Source organism: Oncorhynchus mykiss, chromosome 8 (genome assembly GCF_057628025.1).
Source record: "Oncorhynchus mykiss isolate SJ-2025 chromosome 8, ASM5762802v1, whole genome shotgun sequence".
Classification (NCBI taxonomy): domain Eukaryota; kingdom Metazoa; phylum Chordata; class Actinopteri; order Salmoniformes; family Salmonidae; genus Oncorhynchus; species Oncorhynchus mykiss.
The window spans coordinates 66,039,292-66,064,955 of NC_143029.1; the positions used below are offsets into that span (position 1 = coordinate 66,039,292).

Genomic DNA, 25,664 nt, shown 5'->3' on the forward strand with positions numbered 1-25,664 from the left:
TCCTCCATTAGTGCTGTGTCAGATTTCGTACAATTACAAAGAAGTTGTAGGCTACAGATAATTATTGCATGTTTATGACATTGCTACAAAGACAAACTAAGAGACATGCCAAAGAGGTGTGTGAGAGAGACATCTGTCTGAAAGTGAGTGAGCAGAGAGGTAAAGTCAGAGTTAATGTGGTCTGTGCTGTGGCGACTGATTGCATCATCCCCCTTCACAGCCACTGACTGCATCCCAAATGGCACCCTATTCCCTACATGGTGCACTACTTTTGTCCAGGGTCCATAGGGCTCTGGTCTGAAAGTGCCACTATAGGGAATGGGGTGCCATTTGGGATACAAGCACTGTCTGCTGCCTCTGCCCTTCATTTAGATTAAAGCCATTCTCCATCTCTCCCGTCCCACGATTAGTGCCCCACAGCAATTTACAGGTTATATGTGACTTCATTTTGGAGTAAAAGGGACACTCGAGAGGTGTAAGAGGGATGAATATAATGGAATGACATGTAATTTAAAGTCCAGTGGTAGCAGGGTACAATCATGGCAGAAAGGCTTGAGGTGATGGGGAGACAGACAACGTGATAAGGTTTGAGGATAGTCAGCATCTGGTTCATTCTATAGAATTGAATGACGCCATTTTCTAAGCCCATTAATAGAAACAGAGAAACCAAGACAAATATTCTTAGAGGGAATCACTGAGGTTGAAGATGTTCTCAGCCAGGTATCCATTTGGGACATAAAAAAGGACATGCGAATCATGTCATGATCTTGCCCTTTATGTAAACGGCTCTTGGGGCCACAAAGGCTAACTGCCCCATCGCTTGGAGCCAATAGGTGCTTTCTGGGATGCCACTTTGAAACAAGCTCTACATGGTCGAGCCGAACAGCCACAACTGTGAATGCGCTTGACCTTTCCCTCCCTGGACTAATCTGATTGTGCCTTCTTTATGAAATCAGCCGGTAAAGGTCAAAGAGCTATTTAACATGGGAACCCTTTAGCTATGGAATTTGCCTTGCAGTAAATTACCTTTATTATGTTTCATTCACATGTCACCCATGCAAAGGGCTACTTAACTCCTTGAGTGTCAAAAGCCAAGAGAGTATACAGCAATGGTGTTTATAGTTAATTGTTAATGTAACTGTCTTATTTGACCGTAAATCATGTGACGGATCGGGAAATGCCAACTATGTAGGCTATGGGGTTCATGTTTTTAGGAGCAGAACCCTGAAAATGATCATACAAGCATTGCTCTCCTCTATAAAACAAAAAATCCACAGTGAAAGGATACGTGGTCGCTATGACTCCCAGACCTAAGAGAGCTTTCTGAATATGACCAAAAATATCAATGTCTGACTTGAATATTCCCAACCATTCATCGTGAGTGTTGTTAGAGATCTGTTAGAGAGAATCAGAAAGGATAGACCTTCAACAAATATCAAATCCATACTGGAGAAAGACTGTCTCGGAATTACGAAGCAAAATGTCAAGCCTTCGTTTTGGAGCAGATGTCAAAGCAGGAACTAATAATGGGCTTGTCATTTGAACTGTTGAGCCATCATTCAGTAGCTCATGACCCTTTGCTTTCATAGATACTGTATGTCAGATATTCTCGACCCCAGTTCCACTGTATGTCACTCATGGACAACTGGATTACTGTCTTATTGGTGACATCAGACTTTCTGTCGTTGCCTAGGAGGGGGATAAATAATAGGATGCATCTTAGAGCTGCAGACGTAGGTTGAGTCCCAAACAGTGGTATCTTAAGGCCTGGATGTTTTTGGTCCAGCCCTGAACCTTTTGATGGTCCAATAAAATAAATATTTGTATATTTTTTTAAATTTCAGGCTGTACGTCTGATATGAGTTTCCATAACCGTACATCACTTGAGCTATGCAGCATTGAAACATTTTTTTACTGACACATTTTTTTTACTGACAAATTTTTACGACAAAAATTAACAATACAATATACTGCACTAGGTAGTAAGTTGCAGGCACTGTAAAAAGCCCCTGGAGTGACGATCTGGTGCCTGCTGTGATTGGTTGAGATTTCACAACGCAGTTGCCCACTCACGTCTATTGACCCCTCACCCACTCCTACAGAGAGGTTCACATTTCTAGCCAGCACTAAGACAAACGACTGTCACTCAGTCAGAGTCTGCAGCAGGATATGCAGGATATTCGGGAAAGAGAGGCAAAACAAGCAAGGAAATTGAGCGTGAGCAGGCAGCAGGGAATGAGGTGGAGATGGCGAAAACAGACAGAAAGTTAAAGTGCAATAAAAGCAGAGTTAGCCACAGGTTTGTGCAGGGTTGGTGGTAGCCAACTAGCTAACTAGCTAGTCTCCCTCAGCATAAGGGTTGGCTAATGCTAATAATTTAGCGCTTAGCATCCATAAGCTATTGGTTGTCAGTCAGAGTTATTTAATGGTAGGTGATGACATAAGGATGTTGACATAAGTTATGATATTAGGAAAATATATTTATTTTTATGGGTTTCGTTTCTGTAGCTAGTTTAGCTGGCTAGTCACTTCAGTAGCTACTGACCGAAGAGACTTCAGAAAACATTTTTCTGACGGAAGCACATATCTTCTGACAGTGACACAGTGCCTCCCCTTTGGACTGAAGCTGAACTTTACTACAACTAGATATTCAACCATGTTTAAAATGGGCAATGTTGAGGTGGTAGAACTGATTAAATTAATCATAGGGGTATTATAACCCATTCCATTCTACAGGTAAACATTTTTGGCTCATCCCTTAAAACTTCTTTGGGATCGGTGTCCCATTCACGCGAGAATTTCCCAGGACATAGACATACAGTGCCTTGCGAAATTATTTGGCCCCCTTGAACTTTGCAACCTTTTGCCACATTTCAGGCTTCAAACATAAAGATATAAAACTGTATTTGTTTGTGAAGAATCAACAACAAGTGGGACACAATCATGAAGTGGAACGACATTTATTGGATATTTCAAACTTTTTTAACAAATCAAAAACTGAAAAGTTGGGCGTGCAAAATTATTCAGCCCCCTTAAATTAATACTTTGTAGCGCCACCTTTTGCTGCGATTACAGCTGTAAGTCGCTTGGGGTATGTCTCTATCAGTTTTGCACACCGAGAGACTGACATTTTTTCCCATTCCTCTTTGCAAAACAGCTCAAGCTCAGTGAGGTTGGATGGAGAGCATTTGTGAACAGCAGTTTTCAGTTCTTTCCACAGATTCTCGATTGGATTCAGGTCTGGACTTTGACTTGGCCATTCTAACACCTGGATATGTTTATTTTTGAACCATTCCATTGTAGATTTTGCTTTATGTTTTGGATCATTGTCTTGTTGGAAGACAAATCTCCGTCCCAGTCTCAGGTCTTTTGCAGACTCCATCAGGTTTTCTTCCAGAATGGTCCTGTATTTGGCTCCATCCATCTTCCCATCAATTTTAACCATCTTCCCTGTCCCTGCTGAAGAAAAGCAGGCCCAAACCATTATGCTGCCACCACCATGTTTGACAGTGGGGATGGTGTGTTCAGCTGTGTTGCTTTTACGCCAAACATAACGTTTTGCATTGTTGCCAAAAAGTTCAATTTTGGTTTCATCTGACCAGAGCACCTTCTTCCACATGTTTGGTGTGTCTCCCAGGTGGCTTGTGGCAAACTTTAAACAAAACTTTTTATGGATATCTTTAAGAAATGGCTTTCTTCTTGCCACTCTTCCATAAAGGCCAGATTTGTGCAATATACGACTGATTGTTGTCCTATGGACAGAGTCTCCCACCTCAGCTGTAGATCTCTGCAGTTCATCCATAGTGATCATGGGCCTCTTGGCTGCATCTCTGATCAGTCTTCTCCTTGTATGAGCTGAAAGTTTAGAGGGACGGCCAGGTCTTGGTAGATTTGCAGTGGTCTGATACTCCTTCCATTTCAATATTATCGCTTGCACAGTGCTCCTTGGGATGTTTAAAGCTTGGGAAATATTTTTGTATCCAAATCCGGCTTTAAACTTCTTCACAACAGTATCTCGGACCTGCCTGGTGTGTTCCTTGTTCTTCATGATGCTCTCTGCGCTTTTAACGGACCTCTGAGACTATCACAGTGCAGGTGCATTTATACGGAGACTTGATTACACACAGGTGGATTGTATTTATCATCATTAGTCATTTAGGTCAACATTGGATCATTCAGAGATCCTCACTGAACTTCTGGAGAGAGTTTGCTGCACTGAAAGTAAAGGGGCTGAATAATTTTGCACGCCCAATTTTTCAGTTTTTGATTTGTTAAAAAAGTTTGAAATATCCAATAAATGTCGTTCCACTTCATGATTGTGTCCCACTTGTTGTTGATTCTTCACAAAAAAATACAGTTTTATATCTTTATGTTTGAAGCCTGAAATGTGGCAAAAGGTCGCAAAGTTCAAGGGGGCCGAATATTTTCGCAAGGCACTGTATCTGATATTGGCAGAAAGCTTAAATTCTGGTTAATCTAACTGCACTGTCCAATTTACAGTAGCTATTACAGTGAAATAATACCATGCTATTGTTTGAGGAGAGTGCACAGTTTTGATCATGAAAAGTTATTAATAAACAATTTAGGCACATTTGGGCAGTCTTGATACAACATTTTGAACAGAAATACAATGATTCATTGGATCACTCTAAAACTTTGCATCTAAATTGCATCTGGGCTGGAATAATGCAAGCAGTTAATTTTTTTCTTTATATTATCTTTTACCAAATCTATTGTGTTATATTCTCCTACATTCCTTTCACATTTCCACAGACTTCAAAGTGTTTCATTTCAAATGGTACCAAGAAAATGCATATCCTTGCTTCAGGACCTGAGTTACAGGCAGTTAGATTTGGGTATGTCGTTTTAGGCTAAAATTGTAAAAAAGGGGGCGGATCCTTAAGAGGTTTATATTCAAATAGGTTATGTAGCTTCTTATCTGTCATGTTCGGAGCTGTGTGAGTCTTAATGGACACTTACATTTTTCTTTACAGTAGAGTTGCCCTGGTCGTGTACAGTAACTTTAAAACTAACTAATGATGTGTTGCACCTCTTACCTTGCTACCTTGCAGAAGCCAAGGAGAAGGACAGATGAGAACAGCAGGCCAGTGGAGCACTTTGAACAGCAGCAGCCAGGGGCAACTGGTAGGGAAGAGGATGGTTTTGGTGACCCAGAAACAGGCCGAAAACAAGTTAAGCTACCCCAGTATCCCTTCGACTGGATTGCAAAAGAGGGCCTTTCAACACAAGTTGTTTGAAACCTTTGATTAGTTAGAATACTCAATTGAGAGAAATGCAGCCTTCTGGCTTTCCTGTAGACCAGGGCTCTCCAACCCTGTTCCTGGAGAGCTACCCTCATGTAGGTTTTCAATCCAACCCCAATTGTAACTAAACTGATTCAGTTTATCAACCAGAATCAGGTGTGCTAGATTAGGATTGGAGTTACAGGATGGTAGCTCTCCAGGAACAGGGTTGGAGAGCTCTGCTGTAGACTATGTAAGACAACACAGCAGAAACAATAAGGATACATTGATCAGCACAGGGTACACAAATTGGAAGACAGCTCTGGACTCATTCCATGACCATGAGAAAACCGCTATGCACAACGCTACAGTGGTGTCCTAGAAAAGTTATAGGAGTAATGTAGAGCAGTGTTTCCCAACTCCAGTCCTCAAGTACCCCTAACAGTATTAATGTTTATTGTAGCCCTGGACAAGCACACCTGATTCAACTTGTCAACTAATCATCAAGCCCTCAGTGAGTTGAATAAGGTATGTTTGTCCCTAGCTACAACAAAAATGTGTTCTGTTGGGTGTACTGGACGACGGGAGTTGGGGAAACACTGGTGTAGAGCATCGAGACGTTGTAGAGCAACTGCAAGCTGCAAGTGTGTGTGAGAAAGATATTAAGGCAGACAAAATCTATTCTGTAATAGAAGGTCATGCCAGGGATAGGCATACTGAACAGTTGGCAGTGGGTGCAGTATGTTACAAGAGCGGGGAAGTTGGTGTACAGGCACGTTTCCATGCCAATCACACAGAAGCAATATATGTCCACTGTTATGCGAAGGGGGCTTAACGTGCTACACCTGCAAGGCAGTCCCAGAAGCCAGCAACATCTTTGACACATCTTTGCCGTATAGCCTCCTGCTGCTCCACCAACAGCGCCATGCCAGCATGACCCAGGTGCCCTTGTTTTTTAACAATGTCCAGTACAGACAGGGAGGGTAGCGGTTGTTCTGGATCAGGTTCAAGAAGACATGCCATTCCACTGAACCTGCCCCAGAGACGGTTCCTTACCCACTGAAGATGGCCCTCCACTGCCTGCACCTGATTGGGTACGGCTGGCTTCCTCCACTCACATTCCACATCCGTACGGACGATATTGTGAACCGCCAAAATAGGCTGCATGGGTACACTTATGAGCTCCACGGAGGCATTCCCATGTGGTAGAGAATCCTCTGGTCACCTATAGAGACCTGCCAAGAGGAAAGATGTTAACCTGTTATGGCTGCGATCCCATTAAGTACCACATGCCTTTCAATGCATGACTTTGAACACCTTGAAATGCATTTGTTGTAAGAAATGTGCTATATAAATACAATTTGAATTGATTGATGACATTACAGCTGTAGAATATTTAATAAACTAATTTTCACATGAGGACAAGTGCAGTTTTCCCATAAACTTTGAATTGATAACTGGGGATTTTATCACTTGACATATCAATCCTACAGTGGGAAGGATCCTATAAATCAAGACTGTGTGAATGCATGTAGCACTCTGAATAAATAAATACTGTGCCTTTGAAGATTTGTCTCTGGTCATGAAACTACAATACAGACTGGATTTCTAAACAAAGTAAATTCTGAATGTCAATAGATTTTTGGATTCATTCTCATCAATGACAACATTCTTGAACTGAGTTATCAGTCATTTAAGTCTGGTATCCAGGGTAATCTGGTTAATGATTATATAATTGATTAAGTGTCTCTTTCCTTGTAGAATGTTGACAGCAGTATATGACACATTGTATTGCTAAGATGCTCAAACTTAACTTAATAGCTACACTCACCGACACAGGACACTCATCCCGACACTCATCCCAATCCCACGAGGTCTGAAATAGATACCAGACTTGAAATACTGTACAAACAATTATCTAGGCTAAGTACTACAATATGATTTGTTGATCTACTGCTCTGCTAAATAGCTAGCAAAAGTGTAGTCAGTGACTAGTTAAAACAGAGAAAAAGGACGGTAGAAATTCAACACTATTCAATTAATTTCTATACAGCAGATGGATTGATCATGGATTGGGCAACGGTCTCTATCGTGCTGGTGAACGGTAGCTGACAGTGTCGGCTAGAGATGACATGCAGGAATTTGTAGTCGTTATCAAACGTCATGCCAAGGTAGGCCTACACCAAACACGTACTTAGTTTGAAGTGTTTGTAAAATTCATTCTGTGAAAAAACGATTGGAACCAAAACCGCTAGTTTGAATGTTTATAATGACGTGTCCACTGTGCCGGACTATGTCTTCAAATCCTAGAAATGCATCTGGTCCCAAATGGCACCCTGTTCACTATGCCCGGTTCTAGTCAAAAGTAATGCATTATCTTGGGAATATGGTGCCATTTAGGACATAATCATATACAGTACCTGTCAAAAGTTTGGACACACCTACTCATTCAAGGGTTTTTATTTTGACTATTTTCTACATTATAGAATAATTGTGAAGACAAAACTATGAAATTACACACATGGAATCATGTAATAACCAAAAAAGTGTTAAACAAATCCAAATATATTTTATATTTGAGATTCTTCAAAGTAGCCACCCTTTGTCTTGGTGACAGCTTTGCACGTTCTTGGCATTCTCTCAACCAGCTTCATGAGGTAGTCACCTGGAATTGTCACGTTCGTCAGATTGATGAGACCAAGGCGCAGCGTGATATGAATATATTCTTATTTAATTAAACAAAAAACACTAAACAAAATAACAAAATGAACGTGAAGCTATAACAATGAGTGCTGACACAGGCAACTATACATAGACAATAACCCACAAACTATCCAAGGAATATGGCTACCTAAATATGGTCCCCAATAAGAGACAACGATAAACAGCTGCCTCTGATTGAGAACCAATCTAGGCAACCATAGACATATAAACACCTAGACCAGAAAACCCCCATAAACATACAAAAACCCTATCGCAATGGCGATCAATAATATGATGGGTGATGGGTTAGGTTAGGTTTCAATTATAAAGTCAATCTCAATGTGACTTGAATTTAAAAGGAATTGTGCAAAGACTGTTGCAAATGAAATGAGATGAAACCCTCTCTCGCCCATGTTTACACCTTGGCTGTGGATCCGTAGTTATCTGTAGGCTGTTTCGAAGTAGCCCACAGTGTTGTTTTGAATGATGTGCAGTGAGTGAATTTTAGATCAGAGGGTGTTAACTGTAGCATAACCTACCTGTGTTTAGTTTCAATCATTGCATATATTTTGCCTATTGGCGCCACACAAGAGAAAAAATGGACCATTCGTACAATCATCCTGAAATTTCATAAGAAATTAGGTGGTGTTTTTTGTCTTATAGTAACATTATACCATGCTATTATATTTGGTTATGTTATTAGTAATTCTAACATTATGTGATCTTTAGCCTACATTGATTCAGCTTTGATCTAACTTTATTAAACACGCAGCATTTGCCAGTGTAGCCTTTTTTCTATGAGTAGAGAAGAGACTGTGCTTAAAGTAGAGAATCATACATTTACACAGATGCTTTGCACAAATTGAATCCGCAGGCACTCCGTTTTAGTAGTGCATGTAAGAAGATTCAAGTTAGCTAACCAGACAGTTTTTTCTTTCTGTTAGCTAGTGATAGCTAGTGATAGTGATACACAAGCTAGGCTTATTTGAAACATCGCCATCTCCTGGTCGCATTTACCCTCCAGATTCAGTAGATGGATAACCCCATTGAAAACCCCAGATTTCTGACCAAAATTTAGAAAAAAACTTTAACATAATTCATGATGGATTTTATTGTATTATGGAGTCAAAGATAATAGTTTCAATATAGTTTTTTAAACATGTTTGTTGATTATTTTATTTCAATTTACTGAATTGTTTTTTCATTATTAGTTTTAGTTTCAGTTTACTATAATAACCTTGATCCACCCTCCCCCTGAAAACAGTCCAAATAGAATTATTCATGTCTGTTTTATGTAAATGAAAAAAGCAACACTTTTCTAATAGAATCATGTCATCATACTAAAAGCCTCTCCTCGGGAACAATTAAAGATAACAAATTAATATTGCCTATTATTTCAAACAGATTCCCAGATGCAGAATCCATAATTCTGAACCAATTGTAAAATTACTCCTTATGAATGTGCTGCAAAGTGTAATTTAATGGGGGGGTTTTCAGACTAAAATCATTTATTTCATTAATCAAAGGTTAGAGTTTATGTGATGGGAGGCCGGTGCACTCACTCTGAAAACTAAACTTTTCTTTACTGTATAGGATGATATGGCTTCTGTAGGGAAACAAAGCAAAAGTTTAGAGAGTGTAAAATAGTATTTTACACCCACACTAGCTTCCCTAGCAAGCCTTCATTTTTAAATTAATGTTAAATCTATTTGTTACTAGGCTTAATGACTATAATCCTCAATTTAAGCATACATCATAAATAAGACCATTGTGTTGCTGTCACGTATACTCCCTCTCCGGCCTCTAGGTCATCAGGCTGCTGATTATCCCGCACACTTGTCACCATCTTCTCACGCACCTGCGCCTCATCACACTCACCTGGACTCCATCACCTCCTTGATTATCTTCCCTATATCTGTCACTCCCCTTGGCTCTTTCCTCAGGTGTTATTGACTGTTGTCATGTCGGTGCGTTGTTTGTGTTTCGTGTTCATTGTTTTTTTATTTTATTAAAACACTCACTCCATGAACTTGCTTCCCGACTCTCAGCGCACTCGTTACAGTTGCGTCGTTAAAAATGTTATGTGCATATAGTGCTCATGTGTTAACAGATATTCTCTCTTAAATTAACTGCAGAACTACTAGTAATTACAGGATTATGTACAATATCTAACAGAGCACAGTGTCTCCATATCGTTCTCTCTCCACCAGTCCTTTGTTATACGGCTGTGGGGAAAGTGCTATATGAGGGATTCATACAATCATTGCAATTTCATTATATGTTTTTGCCACCCTCAAATTGGAAAGGTTGTATTTCACTCCTCCTGAATTCACTTGTAGGTTCAGAGAGGAAGTGTCCAAATCTCCTGAAATTGCTATTGTAGCCAGGGACTAAACAGAATATCAAACAACATGAATTGAAATGTCCCATCTATTTCTATACACAACAATGCAATCCAAACGCCTGCCATAAGGCCTTGTTGGATCATCAAGAGTGGGTTCCAGCAGTGGCAGCAGCCACACTGACTGTACTACATCTGTACTACATAGTAGAGAGGATGGCTAAGGGTCAGGTAAATAGTGTCTAGATCAGGTAAAGGAGCTGTAATATTTTCCAGATAAGGTTTCTATTATATAATGACATTGTAGCAGGAAGGAAGGAACCATGCTGGCCTGGCTGTCCTGGCACATACACAGCAGACAGTGAATAGGGAGGAACAAGATGATTTAATGTAATGGGGGAAATAAAGCATCATTAGCGCAAATTAACTTTTGTCAGCCGAGGTGATCTTGTTGGGTGCTAATGCCACTGGCAACCATGGAGATATCAATTTATGCGCAGGGGGGTAGGGTCAAGTGAAGTGCACTTCGTGATGCATTTAGCCCTGAATGGCAGCGGCGGTCACCGGCGTTCCATATTGTTTTGCCTCCCTGAGTTTGCAGTGCCAAGACGAAGGATGCACCATGTTTAATTCATACCGTTGGTTTAACTCACGGCCAGGAATGGACCCTAGTCCATTAATTAGTACCAAACGGCCATTCAAAACAAGATCTGCCTTGTATAGGTCACCAATTTTGCAGCGCTCTAGTGTTGCCTTTCTCATTTGGCTGGAGTGGAGTGGACATCCAAGGCTTAGAGCAGGAGTCCTGCTGACTGCATGCCCACTGTAGCTGGAATGTATCACATCAATACAGTTTCTCCTAATGCAGATTATAGCTGTCTAAATGATGCCTTGCATATGCCATTTATGAGAAAGCAGTTATTTGAACCGTCAGTTTGTCGTTATAATTATTGAGCTGCTGATGCTGTTATGGATTATGTGATTGCTTGATATTATCATGGATCATGGAACAACAAGATGTACTGTGGACTTGTGGTTTGTCTCTTGGCTGCTGTGTAGCTACTCCTGAGTACGTGGGCTTATCCTTGCCTTCCAAACATTTCATTGGCTTTAGTTAATTTAATATTATAGTATTGTTCAAAAGGGACACATGAAAATATTTAATAAAAGCCACTGATGAAACAGGAATACGAGAAAATATTGATGCTAAGAAAACTGTATTGCATTGTTTTCTGCCCATTTTAAAGTGGCAATTACAGTGCCTTGCGAAAGTATTCGGCCCCCTTGAACTTTGCGACCTTTTGCCACATTTCAGGCTTCAAACATAAAGATATAAAACTGTATTTTTTTATGAAGAATCAACAACAAGTGGGACACAATCATGAAGTGGAACGACATTTATTGGATATTTCAAACTTTTTTAACAAGTCAAAAACTGAAAAATTGGGCGTGCAAAATTATTTAGCCCCTTTACTTTCAGTGCAACAAACTCTCTCCAAAAGTTCAGTGAGGATCTCTGAATGATCCAATGTTGACCTAAATGACTAATGATGGTAAATACAATCCACCTGTGTGTAATCAAGTCTCCGTATAAATGCACCTGCACTGTGATAGTCTCAGAGGTCCGTTAAAAGTGCAGAGAGCATCATGAAGAACAAGGAACACACCAGGCAGGTCCGAGATACTGTTGTGAAGAAGTTTAAAGCCAGATTTGGATACAAAAAGATTTCCCAAGCTTTAAACATCCCAAGGAGCACTGTGCAAGCGATAATATTGAAATGGAAGGAGTATCAGACCACTGCAAATCTACCAATACCTGGCCGTCCCTCTAAACTTTCAGCTCATACAAGGAGAAGACTGATCAGAGATGCAGCCAAGAGGCCCATGATCACTATGGATGAACTGCAGAGATCTACAGCTGAGGTGGGAGACTCTGTCCATAGGACAACAATCAGTCGTATATTGCACAAATCTGGCCTTTATGGAAGAGTGGCAAGAAGAAAGCCATTTCTTAAAGATATCCATAAAAAGTGTTGTTTAAAGTTTGCCACAAGCCACCTGGGAGACACACCAAACATGTGGAAGAAGGTGCTCTGGTCAAATGAAACCAAAATTGAACTTTTTGGCAACAATGCAAAACGTTATGTTTGGCGTAAAAGCAATACAGCTGAACACACCATCCCCACTGTCAAACATGGTGGTGGCAGCATCATGGTTTGGGCATGCTTTTCTTCAGCAGGGACAGGGAAGATGGTTAAAATTGATGGGAAGATGGATGGAGCCAAATACAGGACCATTCTGGAAGAAAACCTGATGGAGTCTGCAAAAGACCTGAGACTGGGACGGAGATTTGTCTTCCAACAAGACAATGATCCAAAACATAAAGCAAAATCTACAATGGAATGGTTCAAAAATAAACATATCCAGGTGTTAGAATGGCCAAGTCAAAGTCCAGACCTGAATCCAATCGAGAATCTGTGGAAAGAACTGAAAACTGCTGTTCACAAATGCTCTCCATCCAACCTCACTGAGCTCGAGCTGTTTTGCAAGGAGGAATGGGAAAAAATGTCAGTCTCTCGATGTGCAAAACTGATAGAGACATACCCCAAGCGACTTACAGCTGTAATCGCAGCAAAAGGTGGCGCTACAAAGTGTTAACTTAAGGGGGCTGAATAATTTTGCACGCCCAATTTTTCAGTTTTTGATTTGTAAAAAAAGTTTGAAATATCCAATAAATGTCGTTCCACTTCCTGATTGTGTCCCACTTGTTGTTAATTCTTCACAAAAAAATACAGTTTTATCTTTATGTTTGAAGCCTGAAATGTGACAAAAGGTTCAAGGGGGCCGAATACTTTCGCAAGGCACTGTAGGTGACAACAGAAGTGGAGGACCTAAAATATCCTACCTCTATTATCACTAATTTTGTAAACAGCATAAATGTAAAGAACTAAGTACAATTAAAAAGACTAAAGAACAGTGTTGACAAATTCAGATGGACCCTGGTGACAGGATTCTCCTTTCCTGGGGAATGAAGCCAAATTGATCTACCCCACAGTGTCATTTCCTCTCCAAAGACAGTCTTTTTCCACCACCTTTTCATGCCATGAAACCAGTTATTACTGCAGAGGTCACAGACATCTCCCTTCTGCAGTTTATCTTTGTTTCAATTCATTTTTCAATGTTATTTATTGGTTGTGCTGCTATACATTCTGTTAACCTGTATTTTTTTCTCCATTAGATTATAATGATGGAAATTTTAAAAACCATTCTTCTATTTTTATGTAGATTTTTATTTTTGGGGGGGAATAAGAACTAACCAGATTATATGTATTAGTAGTATAATATTAGTATTATTTAGCATCGCTACAATGGGAAAAGAGGAGAGCAGCGATGACTAAAAGCATGATCTGAATCTTTGGCGGAGTAGCTGAGAGACTAGGAGCACCATGTTAGATGGGAGGGAGATTAAAGCCTTATATGTTAATCAAGCCATGATGAATAGACCATACTCACACAAACACAGGCACCTCACGAGTCCCTTGTGCATTCTCCACATAACTGGGATGGGGGACGGGGAGAGAGAATTAATTCTATTAAGTGAGCTTGTAAGGATGCACTGTATGCAGATAAGTGGTGTGTGTCAGCGAAAATTGCGGGGGTGGGGGTCACTGGAAAGTTAAGTTCATGTAATGCACTTCTGAGGTGGGGCTGTCATCGCTGTGACATATCTAAATCTTCTTAGTTAGTGGGGTCTAGCTAACGGATTATCAGCCACATTTGAGTAATAGACTCCTCATTTAGATTTAATGCGTTTTGCATAGAGAGCAACCTCCCCTCATCACTCTTAAAGATGAATCGGCTTCCTAGGCAAAATTCTAAAGATATTAGTCTGCCGGCAACTGCATAAATCATAACATTTTACTAATGGGAGCAAAGTTAAACACTCCTCCCACCCTTTTAAGCACACATGGAGGAGGATTATGATGATGCTGCCTTGGCCATTTGTTCTCCCATGCAGGCAGGCAAAGGTCCTCTTTATTTACATGAAGCTTGTGCCCAAACGAGACCCTATTCCCTTTAAAGAACACTACTTTTTACTAGAGCACTATGGGCCTTGGTCAATAGTAGTACAATACAAAGGGAATAGGTTGCCCCTTTATTTACATGGAGTTTTGTGTCCACACAGCCCACAGGGAAGCTGACTTTACATAAGCATAAAGCCATTAATCATTGATATTTATTTCAATTAACTACTACATTATCATAGTGTAATTCATACTGTTTGCCTCTGCATAGGACACATACTAATGGTAGAATGTTGACCTACTGTGTGTTTACCTCTCATGAAAAGATTACATAGAGAGATGGCGAGAATAGTGTGAAAATGTGGATTATTAAAGGTGCGGTGCAGTCAAAAACTTGATTTTGCTGTGTTATATATATAAATATACACACAGTACCTGTACGTGGGGGGGGTACTGTCACGCCCTGACCTTAGAGATCCTTATTATTCTCTATGTTTACTTAGGTCAGGGCGTGTCTCGGATGGGAAATTCTGTTTTCTGTTTCCTTGTTTTTGGCCGAGTGTGGTTCCCAATCAGAGACAGCTGTCTATTGTTGTCTCTGATTGGGAATCATACTTAGGCAGCCTGAGTTTGTGGGATCTTGTTTTCTGTTTAGTTACTGTTGCCTGATAGAACTGTGCACTTTTGTTTTCGATTTTGTTATTTTGTTTGAGTGTTTTTTGAATTAAAATCATGAACACTTTCCACGCTGCACTTTGGTTTACTCTTTCTACCACCAACGAGAGCCGTTACAGTACCAGACAAAAGTTTGGACACCGACTCATTCAAGGGTTTTAATTTTAATGTTATTTATTTGATCTTTATTTTACTATTTCTACATTGTAGAATAATAGTAAAGACATCAAAACTATGAAATAACTCATATGGATCATGTAGTAACGGGAAAGAGGTTTAAACAAATCAAAATATATTTTATATTTGAGATTCTTCAAATAGCCACCCTCTGCCTTGATGACAGCTTTGCACACTCTTGGCATTCTCTCAACTAGCTTCATGAGGTAGTCACCTGGAATGCATGTCAATTAACAGGTGTGTCTTGATAAAAGTTCGCTTGTGGAATTTGTTTCCTTCTTAATGCGTTTGAGTCAATCAGTTGTTGTCACAAGGTAGGGGTTGTATACAGAAGATAGCCCTATTTGGTAAAATACCAAGTCCATATTATGGCAAGAACAGCTCAAATAAGCAAAGAGAAACAACATTCCATCATTACTTTAAGACATGAAGGTCAGTCAATCCCAAAAATTACAATAACTTTTAAAGTTTCTTTAGGTGCAGTCGCAAAGATGAAACTGGCTCTCATGAGGACCACTACAGGAAAAGTTCATTAGAGTTACTAGCATCATAAATTGCAGCCCAAATAAATGCTTCACAGAGTTCAAGTAACAGACACATCTTAAAATCAACAGTTCAGAGGAAAATGGGTGAATCAGGCCTTTTTGGTTGATTTGCTGCAAAGAAACCACTACTAAAGGATGCCGATGAGAAGAAGAGACTTGTTTGGGCCAAGAAAGACGAGCAATGAACATTAGACCGGTGGAAATCTGTCCTTTGATCTGATGAGTCCAAATTGGAGATTTTTGGTTCCAACCGCTGTGTCTTTGTGAGATGCAGAGTAGGTGAATGGATGATCTCTGCATGTGTGGTTTCCACCATGAAGCATGGAGGAGGTGTGATGGTGTGTGGGGTGCTTTGCTGGTGACAGTGTCAATAATTTATTTCAGAATTCAAGGCACACTTAACCAGCATGGCTACCACAGCATTCTGCAGGGATACACCATCAAGACTGTTGGAAAAGCATTCCAGGTGAAGCTGGTTGAGAGAATGCCAAGTGTATGCAAAGCTGTCATCAAGGCAAAGTGTGGCTACTTTGAAGAATAAAAAATAATAATAAATATTTGTTTATCAATTTTTTGGGTTACTACATTGTTCCATATGTTTTATTTCATATTTGTCTTCGCTATTATTCTACAATCTAGAAAATAGTAAAAAAAAAAAAAAACTTGAATGAGTAGGTGTGTCCAAACGTTTGACTGGTACTGTATATATATCATTTCCAAACTATGAGGTTGGAATGATACTGTGAAATTGTGAAAATAATGATAACCCAGTGGGCACAGACTTCAGTTCAACGTGTAGTTTTGATTTATATTTGGTTGAGTTGTCAACTAACAAGAATTCAACTCGAAATCACCAACAACATTTTTGGTTAGAAGTTTGGTAAAAAAATATGAAATGCCCTTTTGTTGATGACTTTTTGCAAATCCAATCGGTTTCCCATGTTGATTCAACGTCATCACATAGATTTTTGAGGGTTGCAATGATGTGGAAACCCAGTGGGAATATCCTTTTTAGTGTAAGAGCTGTTTAAAAAGACCCCCTGAAATTTCAGCCTGTTTTGGAGGGATTGAGTTTTGGGCTGCCCGGTGACATCACCAGGTGGTAAATGAGTTAATAGACTAACAAGAGAGTTCCAAACCTCTGACAACAACAGCTAGTTTTCAGTTTTCCCCTCCCCACTCAGACCACTCCCAGACTGTCCTAGCAAAACCCTTCATTGAGGAATTGCTCTTTGCTAAGAAGCTATTTTTGTTTCTTTTTGGAACATCTTAATTGAAAATAATCACAGTAAGGTAATTAATTGTTCCCAGAAATGAGTTGATATTGAGATAAAAAGGGCTGCATTGGACCTTTAACCTTTAAGCTGACTATTAAAATAAACTTAAAAGGGAGAGATTATACATTTACTTTATAACCTACAAATACACTATGAAACTGCATGAAATTCACATAAGGAAACCCCAGATTGTATACATACTGTACAAAATAGAGGTTAATTACTCACCATTGATAATTATCGAATTCATTTAACAAAGATAACTGTATTTTGTGGCCCTGTATTTTAAACCGTATAAAACCTATAACCTAGAGGTTTCTTGGAATAAACAAAAACACACAAAGACAGTTCATGTCGACAGGAGGCTTGACGACAAGGCGTGAGACAGTATCAAAAGGCTGCTAGCTTGTGCCTGGTCCTGTGTGTGTCTGGCTCGTGGCTTTTGAGAGTCCCACAGTGGTGGCCTGTCAGACGCAGGCACTGCTCTCCCCCTCATTAGACACCCTTCCCCACTGCCACTCCCTGTGTGCCTCTCTCCCACTCCGAGACAAATTAAACACACACATAAACAAGAGCACACACACACACAGCCCTGTACACCGTCACTGCCATCACACCGGCGATGCCTAGCTGACACACAGTTTGTTTTGTACATTTAATTTGACAGTGCTTTAACTAGAGAGACTGCATCTTGTCAAATGTGCCGGCAGCACACAGCTGAGCTGGAGGTGTTCTGTTGAAGGGCATCTGTGAAGCAGCAGAGTCACTTTTGAACAGGCCGCGCTGGCTGCTGCTCGCCCTGTGTGCTGAGAGGTGCTGTGGGCTGAGGGCTTCCGTGTCTGTCTCTTTCTTTATTTCCCTGAAGGGCGGATGGGAGACGGGGATTCTGATGATGACAGTTGGTTCCATGTCTAGTCCAGCTCAAACCCCCACACACACTCTCTCTCTTCATTCTTCAATCCAAGCACCAGTAAAACATTTGAAAGTGTCTCTAAGCAGCGCCAACTTTGGTCCCTATAGCTTCCTGGCTTTGAAACAGAGAGGGTGGGTGTCGTGCTGTCACCCCCAGCATGTTCCACAGGACACTTTGCTCATTAGTGAAGAGGGGACTGGTTTGTGGCTCCCTGCTCAACTTGATCACAAGTCAGTCAGCCAAAACAGGTGCTGAGGAAAGGGTAGGACCAGGAAGTAGGAACAACCCTGAGTGTGTTTTCAGTAAATGCCAGTGTTCTGTGCCAGAGTAGTGTGAGGGCAGTAGAGGCGGAAAGACAAAACAGGGATGCTGTCTGGTGTGTTTCCTGACTCCAGACAGTCAGGGATGGAAAACAAATGCCTACGAGCTTAGACAGCCAGATACAAAAGGAACAAGATGACCAGACATATCTGTTCACATTAAACCTTTATGACCGAGACACTTTTTAAGTATAAGTATCATGTAGTGGGATGAATAGGGAGGTTGGCCCTGAAGGTGGGTAGAGGGGCTGTTTTATACTACCTTTATTATTATTATTTATTTTAAAAAATATAATTAACCTTTATTCAACTATATATACTATATATAACACTTTGCTATTTGCATGATTTTACTGTAATTGATTTGGTCAGAATTACAACACATATAACATACCGAATGTTGAATGTGAATAAAATTCAGTGAAATTTGTTCAATATTGCATCTAAATGTCATAAGGATAGTTATGCCTCATCATATCCGCCCGCGCACATCATCTGAGGAGAGTAGACAGCCAACTGGGCACAGACGTCAACTCAATGTCTATTCCACGCTGGTTCAACAAAGTTCAGTCAACCAGTGTGTGCATAGTGAGAGATGTGAGCGATTCTATCTAAACTTGGTTAATAGCAGTACTTGGATAATACATTGGCCTATTGCCTGCAAACTGTAATAAATCAAAATACAGTTTTCCACCTCAAAAGCCCTCAGCTTAAATCAGACACATAGCTTGACATTAAACTCAGAGCAAAAGCAGCCTTCTGAAAGAGAGATCATTCTCTCTTGTAGGGTTGGTGCTACTGTACAAGGTTGATGGTCTACACACCAGGCAGTATACTGGTGACACATCCATCCATATTTAAGACGGCCATTTACTTAAGGGACATTATACTGACTGATGCCTACAGAAAACTTTGGAAATCCATTAGCTCCTGTGACCAGCATTGATTCACATCATCCAATCTCATGTTGTTAGGCAGGCACTGCCCCCTGAAGAGCAAGACTCGAAATGCTTGAGACGTATATGAGACTATCAGATTAAACTGAGAAAATGTTGCTCAATTACCAAATGCTACCACTTAACACCATTCATCTTAGTGCTTGCCTTGCTTGCTGTACGAACGCTGAGCGTCCTCTAATGTAAGGAGCTTGACAGTTACCATTTTCTATGGAAGAGGAGGCTAAAGAGGCCCATTGAACCCTCCTCACTACAATTTTCCCTCATCGTGTCGAGAGACTTCATTAACTTTTAGGGCAATTTCAACACATTTTCAGATCAGAGCAACCTCCTTAGAGCTTCTACTGTCAGTTACACAGCCCTACTACTGGTACATCAATGAAGGTATATCCTATAATAAAGTGTTTGGCATTGCGGTTATTTGAAGGCCATTGAATGGTAAAATTGTGTAAATAATATACTAGAAAATACACAGTAAAATGTGAGCAATTACACCTTTAATATTTGAAGAGCAATGAGAAAGGGTACAGTGCTTAACAACATTTGAAGAAAAACATTGCGTGTGTAGGTATACAGTATACTGTGATGAGATGCGGAATGACTGATAACAATAGGTTGTTGAAAATAATGGGTAAATGCTGCCCTCCACAGGCATAGGCATGTTACTGTGGTCACAATACACGCTCAACTACTGTAGGCCTATGTGAACACATGGCTCTTAGACCTAGAGTTTTCCAGCGTTTGACTCACAACAATAGTGCCATAATAGTCACTATAGACCTGTTAGAAAGAAGATTGAATAGTTCATTGGATTGATATTGATATATACAGACATTTTGGGGAGGTATTTTTTACACTTCAGTGATCTGGACCTTGTTGTGGGGGAAAGCCTAAAAAAGAGTGGCAAGTTGTTACACTTTTTTTTTAAGAGAACCAAATAAAGAATGAGGCAGGTTAAGAAAATTACAAAGTTAACATTTTTATTACAGATGACAAGTTTATTATTGATTACAAGCTGTTTTGGGCCATCTACCACCCCACCGGAGGACAAAAATAACTTTGTTTTATGGTGTTTCTACAGCTATTTTGTTACCCCCCCCCAAAAAGTGATAAAACGTTTTTTGTAATTAAAATGTTTACTAAAAAATTTAATTTTACCAACACTAGGGCCTGCTACAGTAAATAATAATGGATCTGGATGCACACTCAGACAAAATGGAGATATAAACATAATTAGCCTACTGGTGAATAGAACCAATGTTATTTTGTTTTAAATGATAATAGATGCGAGAACACATTTTTAAAGAGGGTATTTTTACCTTTTTAGACTTAGTGTTCACATTTTAACAGTCTTATGTTGAGTAAAACAATGTAAATAAATAAATACAGTAGCACAACTGATGGATTACAGGATCAATTCTGTGTTGTACAAGATGGGACGGAATGGGGGAGATTTTCAAAAGGACAAGATTGTTACGGGACTGTGACAGTATAGAAGAAAATTACAGACTGAGCGTATCTCGTTTAGCCAATCAGACCAGGGGTAAAAAAACGGAATGCTCCAACCTGATTGGCTGAACACGATACGCATCTGGTACTAGCATTAGGCACTGCAGCGTGGTGGAAAATTGTGTTTCATAAAGACAGCAAGCCTATCTTCCCCATTTTTTTTCTGCCTTCTCGCCATTAAATTGAGTAAAGGAGGAAATCGATGCCTTTGAAGCCTGAATGGAGAATATTTTATGTATGAACTGGTCTACGGGGGTACAAGTGGGTTTAGCCAGCTGTATAGATTCCCTTTGGATGGTAAGATTAAACGTCTCAATATCGCCATCTGTCTGCCTTTGGGCTACATCGTAGCACCGTCGGTTCGGCTCTGAACTCTCTAATCAAATCTCTGTGCATTAATAATTCTAGAAATTATTATAGAAAAGTATATAAAGTAATATTATCAAAACCTTTTTCGAAAGACTATTTGTGTTGCAGCAATGATTGCAAAGAAGAAAATGTAGTATAGTTTGTGGTTGGAATGCCAGATATTATCCCATAGTTTCATCATCCTGTTTGTTGTTATTGTTGATGTTATTATAATATATTTTATACAGTTTCACCAACTTATTCCTCAACTGTTAATAAAAGCCCATTCTGAGAAATTGCACCTGACCGTCCTTGTCTGACTCCTCCCTGAACATACACCACAAAAGCCTACCTCACAACTCCACAACAAGGTCAAGGTCAAGGTCAAAACGTCACAGTCTGGGAGGTGGACACAAGAGAGTTGCCAACAGTGGTGGAGAGGTCTTGGAGCGGGAAGGACTTCCCGAAGAAGGAATGGCAGTGTTGTCTTTATGTAGAGGTTGAGGTGGTGGGCCAACATGGAAGTGAAGAGGTCTGCCGGACACTGACAGATCATACAGGTGGGGTTGGGAGAAAAGAGTTGAGCGCCATCAGAATAACAGTGTTAAGAAAGACCTGTCATGCCCTGATCTATTTCACCTGTCCTTGTGCTTGTCTCCACCCCCCTGCAGGTGTCGCCCATCTTACCCATTATCCCCTGGGTACTTATACCTGTGTTCTCTGTTTGTCTGTTGCCAGTTCGTCTTGCTTGTTCAAGTCAACCAGCGTTTTGTGTCAGCTCCTGCTTTTCCCCATTCTCTCTTTTTCTCATCCTCTTGGTTTTGACCCTTGCTTGTCCTGACTCTGAGCCTGCCTGCCGTCCTGTGCCTTTGCCCCTACTCTGGATTACCGACCCCTGTAACAAGGGCGGTGGGACAAAAATAGTTGAATTGCGTTAGCATAACAGTGATAAGAGCGATGAGGATGTGACAGAACCAATTTGTGACTTTGTTTACAGAGAGGACCAAAGGGGACCTAGCACTGAGACCTAGGGGAGACCAGTAGTGAGAGGGTGAGATTCAGACACTAACCTTTCTACAGTAGATTCAGGAAATTATTCAGGCCCCTTGACTTTTCCACATTTTGTTACATTACAGCCTTATTCTAAAATGTATTGAATTGTGTGTGTGTGTAGAGTCAGTATAAATGTGAGTGCATGTTGTGCATAGAGACAGTGCAAAAAATCTAATACAGTCGTGGCCAAAGGTTTTGAGAATGAAAATATACATTTTTACAAAGTCTGCTGCCTCACTTTGTATGATGGCAATTTGCATATACTCCAGAATGTCATGAAGAGTGATCAGATGAATTGCAATTAATTGCAAAATCCCTCTTTGCCATGCAAATGAACTGAATACCCCAAAACATTTCCACTGCATTTCAGCCCTGCCACAAAAGGACCAGCTGACATTATGTCAGTGATTCTCTCGTTAACACAGGTGTGAGTGTTGACGAGGACAAGGCTGGAGATCACTCTGTCACGCTGATTGAGTTCGAATAACAGACTGGAAGCTTCAAAAGAAGGGTGGTGCTTAGAATCATTGTTCTTCCTCTGTCAATCGTGGTTACCTGCAAGGAAACACGTGCCGTCATCATTGCTTTGCACAAAAAAAGGCTTCACAGGCAAGGATATTGCTGCCAGTAAGATTGCACCTAAATCAACCATTTATCGGATCATCAAGAACTTCAAGGAGAGCGGTTCAATTGTTGTGAAGAAGGCTTCAGGGCGCCCAAGAATGTCCAGCAAGCGCCAGGACCATCTCCTAAAGTTGATTCAGCTGTGGGATCGGGGCACCACCAGTACAGAGCTTGCTTAGGAATGGCAGCAGGCAGGTGTGAGAGCATCTGCACGCACAGTGAGGTGAAGACTTTTGGAGGGTGGCCTGGTGTCAGGAAGGGCAGCAAAGAAGCCACTTCTCTCCAGGAAAAACATCAGGGACAGACTGATATTCTGCAAAAGGTACAGAGATTGGACTGCTGAGGACTGGGGTAAAGTCATTTTCTCTGATGAATCCCCTTTCTGATTGTTTGGGACATCCGGAAAAAAAGCTTGTCCTGAGAAGACAAGGTGAGTGCTACCATCAGTCCTGTGTCATGCCAACAGTAAAGCATCCTGAGACCATTCATGTGTGGGGTTGCTTCTCAGCCAAGGGAGTGGTCTCACTCACAATTTTGCCTAAGAACACAGCCATGAATAAAGAATGGTACCAACACATTCTCAGAGAGCAACTTCTCCCAACCATCCAGGAACAGTTTGGTGACGAACAATGCCGTTTCCAGCATGATGGAGCACCTTGCCATAAGGCAAAAGTGATAACTAAGTGGCTTGGGGAACAAAACATCGATATTTAAGGTCCATCGCCAGGAAACTAATCCAGACCTTAATCCCACTGAGAACTTGTGGTCAATCCTCAAGAGGCGGGTGGACAAACAAAAACCCACAAATTCTGACAAACTCCAAGCATTGATTATGCAAGAATGGGCTGCCATCAGTCAGGATGTGGCCGAGAAGTTAATTGACATTATGCCAGGGCGGATTGCAGAGGTCTTGAAAAAGAAGGGTCAACACTGCAAATTTTCTTTGCATCAACTTCATGTAATTGTCAATTAAAGCCTTTGACATTTATGAAATGCTTGTAATTATACTTCAGTATTCCATAGTAACATCTGACAAAAATATCTAAAGACACTGAAGCAGTAAACTTTGCGGAAATTCATATTTGTGTCATTCTCAAAACTTTTGGCGTCGACTGTACAAGGGTCAACCCTGTAGCCATTCTGTTAGCTACACTGAACGAAAATATAAACGCAATATGTAAAGTGTTGGTCCCATGTTTCATGACCTGAAATAAAATATCCTAAAAATGTTCCTACATATCTGGCTTCTTCACCTGCAGGATCATCTGAGACCAGCCACCTGGACAGCTGATGAAACTGTGGGCTTACACAACCGACGAATTCCTGTACAAACTGTCAGAAACCGTCTCAGGGAAGCTCATCTGCATGCTCGTGGTCCTTACCAGGGTCTTGACCTGACTGCAGTTCGGCGTCGCAATCATCTTCAGTGGACAAATGCTCACCTTCGATGGCCACTGAATCCTTTCAACTGTACCGGGCAGATGGCAGACGTATGGCGTTATGTGGTTGAGCGGTTTGCTGATGTCAACGTTGTGAACAGAGTGCCCCATTGTGGTGGTGGGGTTTTCGTATGAGCAGGCATAACTTGTTATGGCTGCAATCCCACTAACAGGATTCGTATGACAACTACCAGAGAAAATAGAGGGCGTCAAATTCAAACCGCAGAAATCTCATAATTACAATTCCTAAAACATACATGTGTCTTATATTATTTTAAAGGTAATCTTGTTGTTAATCCCACCAAAGTGTCCGATTTCAAATATGCTTTTCAGCAAAAGCACTACAAACGATTATGTTAGGTCTCCACCAAACCACAATAAGCACAGCCATTTTCCAGCGAAATATAGCATTCACAAAAAGCAGAAATAGAGATAAAATTAATCACTAACCTTGAATTATCTTCATCAGATGACACTTATAGGACTTCATGTTACACAATACATGTATGTTTTGTTTGATAAAGTTCATATTTCTATAAAAAAAATTGGAGTTTACATTGGCGTATTAGATTCACTAGTTCCAAAAACATCAAGTGATTTTGCATAGCCACATCGTTTCAACAGAAATACTCATCATAAATGTAGATGATAATACAAATTATACACATGGAATTATAGATATAACTCTCCTTAATGCAACCGCTGTGTCAGAATTCAAAAAAAGTTTACGGAAAAAGCACACCATGCAATAATCTGAGACAGAGCTCAGAACAGTAGCCAAATTAGCCTCCATTTTGGAGTCAACAGAAACCAGAAAATACATGATAAATGTTTCCTAACCTTTGATGAACTTCATCAGAATGCAGTCCTAGGAATCCCAGGTCCGTAATAAATGCTTGATTTGTTTGAAAATGTCCGTTATTTATGTCCAATTAGCTACTTTGGTTAGAGCGTTTGGTAAACAATTCCAAAGTCACAAAGCTAAAACGTGACGAAATGTCCAAAAGTTCCGTAACTGTCAGTAGAAACATGTCAAACGATGTACTGAATCAATCTTTAGAATGTTGTTTACATATATCTTGAATAACGTTCCAACCGGAGAATTAGGATGACTTCAGATGACCGGTGGAACGCAGGTCCTTCCCCTGTGAATGCACATGGTGAAAGCATGGTCAACTCGTGGCAGTGGTGACTATTTCCTGTCTCATTCGACCCCCCTTCACATTAGAGTCATCAGACGAAGTTCTATTGACTGTTGACATCTAGTGGAAGGTGTATGAAGTGAAAACTCATCCATATGAAAACTCATCCATATCTCGCTGTAATTTTAATGAGAGCTTGGTTGAAGATCTGCCACCCCCAGAAAAAATCCAAACAGGAAGTGGAATTTCTCAGGTTTTTGCCTGCAATATGAGTTCTGTTATACTCACAGACATAATTCAAACAGTTTTAGAAACTTCAGAGTGTTTTCTATCCAATAGTAATAATAATATGCATATATTAGCAACTGAGACTG

The 25,664-nt window shown here is 40.4% G+C and overlaps 1 protein-coding gene across 3 annotated transcripts in view; it reads right to left on the reverse strand.

The window, feature by feature from the left end:
* LOC110530324 (E3 ubiquitin-protein ligase RNF220) overlaps nt 1–25,321 on the reverse strand; it is a 289,576-nt gene extending 264,255 nt beyond the window's left edge. For all 3 annotated transcript variants that reach the window (XM_090182300.1, XM_090182298.1, XM_090182297.1), the window contains exons 1-4: nt 24,989–25,321; nt 7,075–7,119; nt 6,300–6,478; nt 5,058–5,142 (exon numbers count right to left, since the gene is read on the reverse strand). The gene's annotated coding sequence lies outside the window, so the exon portion shown is untranslated. The remainder of the gene's footprint in view (nt 1–5,057; nt 5,143–6,299; nt 6,479–7,074; nt 7,120–24,988) is intronic.
* Nucleotides 25,322–25,664: the final 343 nt, after the last annotated feature.